This window comes from Chelonia mydas, chromosome 7 (assembly GCF_015237465.2).
Source record: "Chelonia mydas isolate rCheMyd1 chromosome 7, rCheMyd1.pri.v2, whole genome shotgun sequence".
Taxonomy (NCBI): Eukaryota; Metazoa; Chordata; order Testudines; family Cheloniidae; genus Chelonia; species Chelonia mydas.
Window position 1 is genome coordinate 24,070,253 of NC_057853.1, and position 13,340 is coordinate 24,083,592.

A 13,340-nucleotide genomic window follows, 5' to 3' on the forward strand; every position below is an offset into this window, starting at 1 on the left:
CCATGCACAGAAAGAGCACTAGAATGAGGGCTAAAAACAGTGTATAGAGAAATATTGCATCACAATAGTCTCCCTTTGCAGTCTGGCTTTTAATGAGCTAAATTTCCTGAGTAACTAGAGCTGTGTTTTTGATTGTGCCCCCCCTCCACCTGCCCCCACCAGGATAAAGTGAAAGCATTCTATATACCCGAACCTTCAAGTAACAAGCAAGTAGTCCATAGAAAACCAACCAATATCAATGTGACAAAAAATCACGTTTGTTCTGTGTTATGGCTCTCAGAAAAAAATAACCTCAAATTTTTGCGTGCCTCACTTTGTGGATACCCAAAGTGGGCCTGATTTTTAGGGGTGCTAAGTACCTGCACCTTCCATTGCCTTCAACACCTCTAAAAATCAAACCCAAGGTGTCTTAAAATGGACACTCAATAACTGATGCACTCCCAATATAAGTAACCACTGGTGAAAATGTTTGGTCTTAACCTCTACCTACATGTATCAATTCCTAGTTACAGTGTCTGTAAAGGGAGATAATGCCATCACCACAAAGCTGTATGAAGATTTAACTCACTGTAACCATCCTGAGATCTTCAGATGGTAGGCACTAGTGAAATGCACAAGTGCCAGGTTTAAAGTCCAATATCTCAACACTTTGGGGCTAGAAATGCAACCTTTGCACCATCAGAAAGGGCAGAGTTCTAGCTAAATGAGTATGCACAACACCTCTAGAAGTTCCCAAGATATCCAATTTTAATGGCATGACATTTTAATGTATGTAACTTTAGCGCCCTCGTGGTCAAGATGGAGTCTGCTCTGCAGGCAGCTCTGGCCAAGAGAAGGCGCACACAGGAATGCAGCAGGAAAAATCCCTTCCACCCCAGGGGCATCTGTTCCAAACCTCCCAGAGTGAACACACACCCCCACCAGAATAGTACAATGGATATAAGAAAGGGAAATATTTATTTACAGAGGGATGAGAGGAGAAAAACAACAAGGGGAAATATAGGGGGAACAGTAAAACAGGGTTGCATTCAAACCAAGGTCCCACAGGCCCAGTGGTAGCACAGTCTGAAAGGGCAGACACCAAGCAATGTGTCTGCACACAGAGTTTAGGAGTCCTGAGCAAAGTTCCAGTCCAGTGGTGAGTCTTGGGTGCTCCTAGTCATCTTCGGTGCCAGTGAACTTTCCCCAACAAACCCCTCCGGTGCCCTCTTCTGCCGCTCTCTGCAAAGCCACACACAGTGACCACCTCCCCACTTAACTAGCTACACCCTCCCTCCTTATTCCCAATGCAGAGTTGCATGCACCAGTACTCACAGCCCCATGCAGCTCTGGGCAGCGGTTACTGGGTCCAGCTCTGGCCTGTCTTTCTCGGGTGACTCCTCCCTGGCACAGTGCTCCTCCTGGCTTCTGTCCTGGGGCGTCCCTGATCGGTGCCCTGCCCTTCCCAGGCTTCAAGCAGGTTTTCTGCTGCTTCGCTTTGCGGGGGGCCTGCTTGCTGCAGCCCTTCTCTCTGGAACTTCAGGGCCACCCCTGGAGTTTCCTTCCTTTCTCTCACTGCTCCCCCGCCCCCCTTAGGAAAAAGATTTAAAGGGGTCATGCTCTCTAAACCCCAAAGGTGTTACATGCATAGAAAAGCAATTTTAGATAATTTTTTGACTATTTAAAATTGTCCTTCAGAGGTCTGTTCATTCCCAGGATCAAGGATTTAAGATTGAATGCAAGCAAAAAGCTAGGCTCAAGCCTAGATAAGGATACTTGCATATTCCATTTATGATGCATGTAGGATCATTGCACTTTTGCGGAATGGCAGAGCCTGGAAAGTTCATGGCTTTGGGACTTGTAAGAAATATCGCAGTCCCAAACTCATCATGCTTAAACATCATGCTTCCAGCAGCTATTCAGTCTCTCTCTCCCTCTCCTTTTTATATTCTGGCATGAAAATAGCCATGCCATAGTCAAGATTGAAATTAACTTTCTTCTGTAAATCCAATTTTTAATCCCTAATTTTCCACTAAGGAAAGCAATTCTTGACATTTCACATGCCACATCTCAGCCAAAGGTAGACATTTTTCTGGAAAAGTTGGAAAAACAGAGATGGGGTTTTAAACTTTTGGCATTTAAATTTTTTCCTTGTCATTGACTTTTTTGTAAAATGTCTTAACTGTTTTTGGCCCCTCATGTCTCCAAAACAGCCTCGCATGCTAACATCACATTTTTGTTGTGGACTTCTGAGATGTGTCTTATTGTATTATTTTCTGAGGGTGAGGCTGCTGGGAGAAATCACAAAAGTATATATCATGTTATACTGGAAGGCAGAGCAGCAGCTGGGGCTGAGACAGAGTGGTGGGGCTGGGGCAGGAGCAGTCCGGAGCCGGGTGTCGTGAGCAGCTGGCGAGAGCCGGGGGGACCCTGGGCAGTGGGCCCAGCACAGGGAGACGCCTCAGCCAGGAGGCTCTGCAGGCCAGACTCGAAGGGGGATTGGTAACCCCGACAGGGCAGGGGCAACGCTGGGAAGAAGGGCCCTGCCACCTAGAGCCTGTGGCCACCACCAGAGCGAGTGTCCAACCCACAGCATCCCTGCAACACAACTAGGGCATGAGAAGGAGGCCTGGGATTTACAAGGAACAGACTGTGAACTGCCCGGACATTCCAGAGACACTGTTTGTGATGTTCCCTGCCTCAGAGCGGGTTGATGTGTTTCCTTAACCTTTCCCATTTTCCCTTATTCTTTTTAAAATTAATTGTTGATTAAATAACTTGCATTTGCTTCAAATTGTATGTAATGATCAGTGGGTCAGAGAAGGGCCCAAAGCAGAGAGAGTACCCCGGAATGGGGACACCCTAGCCCCTGTCCTAGGTGACCACAGCAGGGTTGGGGATCAAGCCCCCCAGGAATCCTGGGCCCAGCCTTGTTGGGGTTATGAGGACTCTGCCAGACAGGAGAGTGGAAGGGGAGTCCTCAAGGGCAGGGAGGCCACTGGGTAAAGGAAGTGGGACCGAGGACTCGGATCCTTTCGCTAGCCCACTTCACCAGGGTAGTGCAGAAGCCAGGAAAGTTCCCCACAACAGCTGGACTATTCCCCCGCTTACATATAGAAGATTACACCAAGAACATAGGATAAGAAACGGGAGAGAAAAGTCAGCTAAGAGGAACAACCTTGCCAGGCCCCATTTTTGGTTAACCGCTTGGACCAAAGGTCAACAATAATATCAGCACTTGTTGCAGGGTGTATAGAAAGCACAGAATGACAAAAGGAAAGCAGAAGGAGCCAAGTAGCTCAGAGCCAGATCACTTCACACTTCCGCACTTTTCTTTTGTGGATAATGTTGGCCCAATGCTTCCTCACTGCTCCCTCCCTGACCAATTCTTGGCCAATTAAGCGCTACCCCTCACCAGCTTCACTGATCTCTGAGAGAAGAGCTGGAAGCCCAAGAATTGTAGCAAGAGGGTTTCCTCCCTCACACTAGTCAGCCCAGCCAGCAGGCCTGTTCTGCAGAACACCACCCCAGAATGCAGTGCAGGGGAGAGGGTTTGCTGGCTGGCTGTAGTGCAGAGTGTACCACACACACACTATAGTTGAGACCTCTGTTCCCTTCCAGAGCGGCTGCCATGGGTATACTCAGAGAGGGCGGAACAGTCTAATAAGCACCTCCAGCCTTAGCCTTTTTGGGTGGGGTATGAAGCAATATTTTTCTCCCTTGTCCCTAGACTCTTGCTCGCAGTAACCAACTTCTGACCACAGTTATCTCCCTGCTATGCCCAGACCAAGTCTACAGATTTTGGGAAGGGTTAGTGAGGGGATTCTTTGAGATACATAGCAAACTAAACTGCCTTTTTTCACGTATGTATGTGGCAGGGAGCAGCAGGGTGGATCTTGTACAGCTCGGTGACCAGAATTTTTCAAAAGTGGTTAGTGATTTGAGTGCTCATCTGATTTTCAGAAAATCAGACCCCTTTAAGGTATTTCAAGCTGTACACCAAAAATAAAGTCACTTTTGGAAATCATTACCTTTTGACTTACAGGGCTGCACAGTTTAAACATCAACAGAAAATACACCCCAACTACATAAGTTAAAAACTGCTTTTGCTTCCATTAATAAAAGGGAGGGTTACCTCAAGAACAGAATTTTCAGACAATGGTTTCTTTCTTTGTATTAAAAATACTTTTATTAATTAATATCACACTAGCAGGTAGCCTCTGCAGGGGAAGCATTGCTACGTGTTGGGGACACTGGGGCATGGCCACTAGGTAACTCGAGGGGATGAAAGACCACGAGTGTCAATGAAGCCCCCTCGCACTAGGCCCAAGTGTCCTTGGCCCCCCCGCCTGGAGGCACACACAGCAGTTATGCTAAAGATCTGCAACAATATGCTGCAGAGTCAAACTGCCTAAAACTAAGCAAGGCCAAACAGGGCAAATATAAAAAAACAATGCTAAATAAAGCAGCTTTATGTATAATTTAACAAATAATACAAAAAACCAAAAAACTAGCTGAAAACTAAATTGGCTGGCTATATGAATACTTGGGGCAGCTTGCTATTAAATAAATATGCTAAAAAAAAATGTATAAAAGTCTGTGTAACTTCCTGCTCTGTGTACAAGATTTGAAATTCAAATCTCCCTGTACCTATTTGAAGCTTCAAATAAACTTTTCTGCTTCTCCACCCCATTGTAATTATTGGGTGTAGCACACCGGGTAACAAACCAACTCAAGCTGTTGTTCAGCCTCTCGGCACTGGGTGCCGGCAACAGCTTTTGGCGTCCCTGGGTGGGCCAGAGGCTGCAATTTAGCCTTGCCCGGACCCCTCCTGGAGGTCGAGGATTGCGGCGAGAACCGACGCCCAGTGCGCACCGGTGAGTTCACCGGGGCCTCGGAGGAGACGCGATTTGATCGACCCCGGAGGGCACAACGCACTCATATAGTGGAGAAGCAGTTGTGGTGGACAACGGTGAAGAACTGGTCCCTTGAATAAGGTAGGAACCTTTTGAAATCCGGATTGTATGCTCTGTTGGAACCTGGGGACGCCCAGAGTTACCCTGTAGGTATGGGACAGGGACAGAGCTCAGGGGTTAGGGCATGGTGTACGCCCCTAGAGTGCATTCTAGCAAACTGGAAGGTATTTGGTGTGGATCCAATGACGAAGAGCCAATTAAAACAATTCTGTACAGTTGACTGGCCTCAATATCAACTAGAGGACCAGGAGTGGTGGCCACCAGGAGGGTCAATTAATTACAACACGATCCTCCAATTAGTTTTGTTTTTTCAGTGAATGGGTAAATGAAATGAACCTATGAATGCGCATTTGTTTCTAACTTTATGTACTCGACCAGATATTTTACAGCACTGTAATCTGACTCCGACTGGTTCGGTAGCAGCTAATGTTAGTCCCCAGACCCCCACCTCCACTGTAATGGCAGAGCCGGTGTCCCCTTCGGCCCCTACACCCACACCTTGTAAGTCCCCCGAGCAGACCCCAGGTGGGATCCAAATAATGAAAGGGATATGACCCGCCTTACCTCCTATAAGGAGTTGCGTTTGCATGGACTCCGTCACTCGGCTGTCCGACATAATAATTGGGCAAAGCCATATGAAGTAATGCAGGATTTAAAAGAAATCCCAGGGGCCTTTCTACAGCGTATTTGGGACACCATTCTACAGAACACTATTGCAGACCCCGATGATCAGGCAACTGAGTCAATTATTAAGGGAATTTTTACAAGCAGAGCAGCCCCTGATATTAAAAAAAAGTTACAAAAAAAGAAAGATTTAATGGGCATGACCATGGCACAAATCGTAGAGACTGCAAACCGAGCTTATAGTCTAAAAAAAACAAAGAAGAAAAGAAAGCAAGTGAGACTGATGGTAACAGCGGTACAGGCCGGCACTAAGAGAAGTGGCCGGGGAGGAAGGGGCCGTGGACGCGACCGTCTGGGCCCGCAGGAGAGACGACTGGGTCGCAACCAGTGTGCCCTATGTTGACAGGAGGGACACTGGAAAAATGAGTGCCCAAAAAGGAAAGAAAAGGGGGGTTCCCCTATGATGGCGATGGCGGAGCAGGAATAGGAGTGTCAGGGGAGATGGACTGCCCTACCCCCGGAACCCCGAGTAAAGATGCGGGTGGAAAGCTCAGAAACAGATTTTTTAGTGGACTCTGGAGCGGCCCGAACTGCCGTAAATCAGCCTCTTCAGTTGCCAGTAGCAGATTCCCTTACTGTGGTGGAAGCCACAGGCAGGGACACCAAATGCCCAGTGTATGCCCCAGCGGAATGCGCTTTGGGAAACAGGACTATATCCCACAAGCTGGTATACCTCCCTGAGTGTCCAACACCTCTGCTGGGACGGGATCTGCTTTGTCGCCTCGGTGCCACCCTGCATTTTACTGAGGACGAAATAACCCTTACCTTACCCCCTGAGAATGCACGAATCATGACCCTTGCGGTTGAGCCCTCAGCCATGCAAGCCCCAGAATGGAGCCCGTGGGAAGACCAGGTGTACCCCCTCGTGTGGGCATCAGGGATTCCAGGAAAGGCCACCACCAGACCCCCATTACTATTTAGCTCATACCAGGAAAAGGCCCAATGCAAGTAAAACAGTATCCAATCAAGAGGGAAGCCAGAAAAGGTTTACAGAAAACTATAGATCGATTCCTAATGTATGGTATTCTCCGGAAATACCAGTCAGCCTGGAACACTCCCATTCTACCCGTACAGAAGCCTAATGGCACATATCGGCTGGTACAGGACCTAAGGGCAGTCAATGAACGGGTTAAGACTCTGCACCCTCTTGTCCCTAACCCGTATATCTTATTGGCTTCTATAGGGGGACAGTATACCCATTTTTCAGTCCTTGATCTGAAAGATGCTTTCTTTACCATCCCAGTTGCCACCCCGTCACAGGAGATCTTCTCCTTCGAGTGGGAGGACCGAAAAAGGGTTAAAAAGCAACTTTGCTGGACAGTGTTGGCCCAGGGATTTAAAAACTCCCCCACCCTCTTTGGCCAGGCTCTGGCCAGGGACCTACAGGAGTGAGATAATGAGGAGGCCCTCCTTCTACAGTGTGTAGATGATTTGTTAATTGCCACTGTGGGTCAAACACCCTGCCTTAAAGCCACCGTGAGCCTCCTGAATTTTATTGGACTCCGGGGATATCGGGTAGCACGGAATAAGGCTCAAATTGCCCTCCCAGAGGTACGGTACCTCGGGTTTCACATACGGCAAGGGGAGCATCAGCTTTCAAGCAAAAGAAAGAAAGCTATCTGTCAAGTTCCTACCCCAAGTAACCGTAAGCGGCTCAGGGCATTTCTGGGTATGGCAGGCTTTTGCAGGATATGAATCCCAGAGTTTGGACTGTGGGCTAAACCCCTATACAACTATGTAAAAGGAGCAGATCATGACCCCTTCTATTGGACCCCAGAGGCTGACAGGGCATTTAAAATCCTAAAAAGAAAATTAATGGAAGCCCCGGCTTTGGGCCTGCCGGATCTCTCTAAGCCGTTTCAGTTGTATGTACATAAACGAAGGGGGGTGGCCCTAGGAGTGCTCACACAGCTGTTAGGAGCATGGAGACGTCCCATGGCTTATTTTTCTAAGCAACTGGATCAGGTTGCAAAGGGTTGGCCGGCATGTTTACGGGTGGTCGTAGCTACTGCCCTAGTGCTTAAAGAAGCCGAAAAGCTAACATTGGAAAGGGTTATGCAAATCTATACTCCCCATATGGTCCGAGCCTTATTGGATGCAAAGGGAGGGCTTTGGCTCACCCAGGCTCGGATTGCTCGGTACCAGGCTAAGCTGTTAGAGAACTCTGAAGTCACCTTACAGCCTTGCCCCTCCCTTAACCCAGCCACTCTCTTGCCAGAAACAAAGAAACAGAAACATAACTGTTTAGAAATCATAAATGTCCAGTACTCCAGCCGTCCGGATTTAAAGGACGTACCCCTCCCAAATGCAAATTATGTGTGGTACACTAATGGTAGCAGTACTGTAATAAATGGGCAAAGGAGGGCGGGTTATGCTGTTGTGACCCTCCATGACACCGTGCAAGCTGAAGGTTTGCCTGCTGGGACCTCTGCCCAGCTTGCCGAACTAATAGCACTTAAACTGTCAAAAGAAAAGCGGGTCAACATTTTTACTGATTCAAAATATGCTTTTGGTGTGCTGCATGCTCATGCTGGCCTATGGAAGCAAAGGGGAATGCTGACAGCCCAAGGCTCCCCAGTCAAGTACAGGCCCCAAATCCTCCAGCTCCTAGAAGCCGTACAACTTCCCTCGGAAGTGGCGGTGGTACACTGTAAAGCCCATCAAAGGAAGAATCAAGATGTGGCCAAAAATAATGCCCGGGCAAATAGAGAAGCTAAGCATGCTGCCACCCTGCCATCCCCTCAGACTGAGAACGTCCATATGCATGCCCTTATCCCATCAGTAGGGGAGCTTCCAACCCCTCAATACTCTGGGAAGGAGAGACAGCTAACTGACAAACTCGGTCTCCGGAAAAGGAGGAATGGCTCCATTTCCCCGAAGGGAAGGTCCTCTTACCAAAGGGCCTAATCCGGCCAGTGCTGCAGAAACTACATCAAACCACTCATGCTGGCAGGGAAGCACTTATCCAACTAATGGGAAAATACTTTATCACTTCCGGACTCCGACCCCTGGCTGCCCAGGTACAAGCGGACTGCTTAGTCTGCCAAAAGAATAACCCCCGACCGGGACATCCTGTGCCACCAGCTGCCCTAGAACCCACTCCGGGCCCTGGACAAGTGTGGCAAATAGACTTTACTGAGTTTTCCCGGACCCAAGGGTTCAAATATCTCCTTGTTATAGTGAATCGGATGGCCAGAAGCCTTCCCATGCCGTAACTGCACTGCCAGAACAGTGGCCCTCAAGTTTGTTAAGGAAATCATTCCTCGCTTTGGACTCCCCCTGTGGATGGAATCTGACAACGGAATACACTTCACGTCAAAAATCATTCAAAGCATCTCACATGCCTTACAGATCCCCTAAAAACTCCATACGCCCTGGAGACCGCAAGCCAGTGGGGTAGTGGAGCGTACCAATCAGACCCTTAAAAGGCATCTCTCAAAAGTGTGCCAAGAAGCCTCATTGCGATGGCCTGATGCTTTGCCCCTCGTCCTACTCCGTATCCGCGTTCTCCCAAAGGGTAAATTAAGGCTCAGTCCCTTTGAAATTATGTTTGGAAGGGCATGGCCTATGAATGGCACCCCGGTTCTGTCAGGGAAACGGAAGTTGGGTAATGGTTTTTTTGTCACAGTATATGTGTTCTCTGTCTGCTGTTCTCTTGTCTCTTCACAGGTATACCAAGGATTCCCAGCCTCTCCCCTTGGACTCTCCCGTCCACTCCTTACAGCCCGGTGACTCCGTGCTTGTTTGTACCTGGAAAAACGAGCCTCTCCAGGAAAAGTGGAAAGGATCTTATACCGTCCTGCTGATCTCCCATACAGCGGCAAAAATTGAGGAACACAAGAACTGGATCCATCACTCTCGTCTGAAGGCAGTACCCACCCCCTCGTCAGCAGAACAGTGGACCATCCAACCTGCTGACTCCTCATCTAGTAATAATCTCGGGCTAAAGCTACTGTTTAAAAAACACAAATAGCGGGCACCTTAATGCTAAAATGGGCCCACCCAGGTACTGGAGACCCTGGGTTAAAAAGACTCTGGTAATAATTAATTGGGTAATATTGTTATTCTCTGTATTGGTATTTCCAAACTGTGCATATCGGGAGCATAACTCCTTTGTTTTGCTTGCGCACCATGTTGATAGTTTAACAAATCAGACTGATTGTTGGGTATGTGCTCCAACTCCACTGTCCCCCAAAACGGGAATGCCCCTTGACATGCTGCCCTTGACCCTAGCAGAATTAGCCACCACCAAAAAGCAAAAAAGAACGGACTTGCCGTTCTAAAATAAGACCTCTTTACAGCAGGCCACCTATCAAGACCAGGAGTATTCAGTTGCAGTACTCACTAAGGAAATGTTATGTTTTACCCGAAACCAATCTAATCACTATGGGTGTCCTGTGGAAAAAAGCTCCTGTCTTATTACACAGTGGGCTAATGGGTATTAAATAAAAACCAACAGGGAAGGCCAACAGTGTGGGTGTAATGGTTCCTCCCCTTTTAGGAAAACTCTTACAAATAATCTTATCACAAAAAAGGGGTTTAAAAATGTAACTTGCCGTCCAGTTAACATCTCCAATGTAGCAAGCCAATGGTGGGTTTGTAGTGGTCCCTATGGCAAGTATAATTTAAACGGCACAATTAAAAATGCCCCCACTTGTACCCAATCAAGAGAATGGGGTGCCCCCCTAGGGGCATATAAACTGTTTAAAAAAGCAGCCTTAAATATCCCAGGAATCCCCTTCAGAAACAGTCCTTACTGGGCCCTACAGGGTCACTATTTTGTATGTGGCCAAAAGGCTTACAAGGTGCTGCCAGCCAACTGGACAGGTAGCTGTTAATAGCTCATGGAGTTCCTCATCTTTCCATAACTGCCACACTGCCCAAAAAAAAAATTAAAAATGCCCAAGACACCTCTGTTGAGTCACGAGAAAAAACCCTGCAGCAACTGACTACGGCATTGGAGGGCAATATGAAGAATCCCCTCACAACCAAGAAGCTTGTAGGGTGCTCTGTACTGGGAATAGCGCCACTGGTTTCCGGACCAGCCATGGCATGCATAGGCCGCCATACTGTAAGGCTGCAAATGGTACTTAAAAAAGTTGCCTTAGAGTTAAAAAACTCGGTTAGTAATTTAAAATCAGCAATAAAAACATTAAATAAAAAGGTACAGCAGCTCAGGACGTTTTCCCTCCAAAACAGGCTGGGTTTGGACTATCTCTTGGCATCCCAAGAAAGGGTTTATGCCTTCGTCGGGCCCCGATATTGTGTATATGTAAATAATAGCAGTTATAAAATCTATAAAAAGGTGGTACAGGCTGAGGCCCATGCCCGAGCCGGGGCACAGGTTGCCTATACTGCCCCAGAGAACGATTGGTTGCAAACCTTGTTTTCAGGCTGGGGTTTGTCGTCTTGGTATGGTGGTTTATTTAGCCTGCTATTAAAAATTCTCTTTCCTGTATTGCTTGTATTACTGGTATTATGCTGTGCAGTATCATGTGTCAGGGCCCTTTTGCAAAAGTTAATAAGTCAGTCTCTTCAGGGCTTTTACAAAGTGCTTATGCAAAGTCCTATTATAAAAAAATAAATAGCCCAAGTAAAAAAACTCAGAGCCAAGGTTAAGTGTTCTCAAAGGGGGGAGTTGTTGGGGACACTGGGGCATGGCCACTAGGTAACTCGAGGGGATGAAAGACCACGAGTGTCAATGAAGCCCCCTCGCACTAGGCCCAGGTGTCCTTGGCCCCCCCTCCCGCCTGGAGGCACTCGCAGCAGCTCTGCGTACTAGGCCCAAGTGTCCTTGGCCCCCCCGCCTGGAGGCACACACAGCAGTTATGCTAAAGATCTGCAACAATATGCTGCAGAGTCAAACTGCCTAAAACTAAGCAAGGCCAAACAGGGCAAATATAAAAAAACAATGCTAAATAAAGCAGCTTTATATATAATTTAACAAATAATACAAAAAACTAGCTGAAAACTAAATTGGCTGGCTATATAAATACTTGGGGCAGCTTGCTATTAAATAAATATGCTAAAAAAAAAAATGTATAAAAGCCTGTGTAACTTCCTGCTCTGTGTACAAGATTTGAAATTCAAATCTCCCTGTACCTATTTAAAGCTTCAAATAAACTTTTCTGCTTCTCCACCCCGTTGTAATTATTGGGTGTAGCACACCGGGTAACAAACCAACTCAAGCTGTTGTTCAGCCTCTCAGCACTGGGTGCCGGCAACATACGTATCTATTAGAAATTATAAATTAATTTATAGTGAAAGTTAATTTACAGAGAATGTTTCCACTTCAACAGTATGTTGCACTGGGCAGGGTGGGCGAAATCTGGATTCCCAGCTAAGCCTTCATCTCTTTCTTTCCTTCAGACCTGTCACTTTTTTTGATCTAGTCAGGATCACTCAACCACAAGTGCTGCATTTTATGCTAGTTCCATCTGTACCTAGTTAAAAAGATTTGAATCACCCACATAGACATTTTAGCTTAACATATTGTCCTCTCAAGACATTTGGTAATTTGTACGTGAGAAGCTAAGAGTTGTCTTCATTCTTGGGCTAATTTTAGTTTGTTATTTATGTTTACTTACATTTTTGTTTGTGCAAGTCTTTCCAGTACTTGACTTGGATTGTTAGTATTTTTGCTGGTTTCTTTGGCTGTTTTTGCCTGTAAATGCCATTCTCTTGCCAAGATCATAGTGCATCCGTCAGGTATGTAGTAAGACATTTGCAGCCTTCATTCGGCAACTTGGCTGCCTGCCTCCCATTCCTCCTTCTGCTTTAAAATCAGGCAGATGGCATCCGGTCACATGAAGAGAACCACTCACACCTGTTATATCAGCTCCTACCCTTCCTGAAGCCACTGACCAGTTTGCTTCCTCTTTATTATCAGCAATGCACACAAGACAGCAGAATGGATTTTATGGCTTCAAAATGTTTTGGGCTGGTGTTTGTTGTCTTTTGAAAGAAGATGAAGAGGTGATTTGATCATGGTATATCATCACCTTCAGGGGGAGAAAGTGCCAAGTACTAAAGAGTTCTTTAACCCAATGTAGAAAGGCAGAACAAGAAACAATGCCTGGAAGACAAATGCAAATTGGCAACAAGACACAAAGGTTTAACAGTGAGGGCGATTAACCACTGGAACAAATTATCAGGGAAGTGGTGGATTCTCCATCTCCTGATGTTTTCACATAAAGACAGGATGCTTTTCTGGAAGATATGCATTAGCCAAATACAAGTTACTGGGCTAAGTATAGTGTAACTGCGTGAAATACTGTGGCCTGTGGTAAACAGGAAGTCAGACTAAATAGTCGAATGATCCCTTCTGCCCTTAAAAGTCTATTAATCTAAATTTCTCTGCTGTATATAATTCCAGTTGAATACAGCAGGAGTTAGTAATACACTGCATATCTGAGCACCAGAGGGAGCATATGGGATATGAAAAGAGGTGCAGTTGTTATACCTGTAGCCCAATCCTTCTTCCAAACTAAGCAGTTCTTCTCCCTTCATGAAAAGAAAAGGAGTACTTGTGGCACCTTAGAGACTAACCAGTTTATTTGAGCATGAGCTTTCGTGAGCTACAGCTCACTTCATCGGATGCATCGGATGCACGAAAGCTCATGCTCAAATAAACTGGTTAGTCTCTAAGGTGCCACAAGTACTCCTTTTCTTTTTACGAATACAGACTAACACGGCTGTTAC

General features: G+C 46.6%; 1 protein-coding gene across 1 annotated transcript in view; it reads right to left on the minus strand.

Moving 5' to 3' along the window:
• ABHD6 (abhydrolase domain containing 6, acylglycerol lipase) overlaps positions 1 to 12,387 on the minus strand; it is a 64,540-nt gene extending 52,153 nt beyond the window's left edge. The window contains exon 1 of the mRNA XM_043551481.1: positions 12,227 to 12,387. The gene's annotated coding sequence lies outside the window, so the exon portion shown is untranslated. The remainder of the gene's footprint in view (positions 1 to 12,226) is intronic.
• Between the last annotated feature and the right edge of the window lie 953 nt (positions 12,388 to 13,340).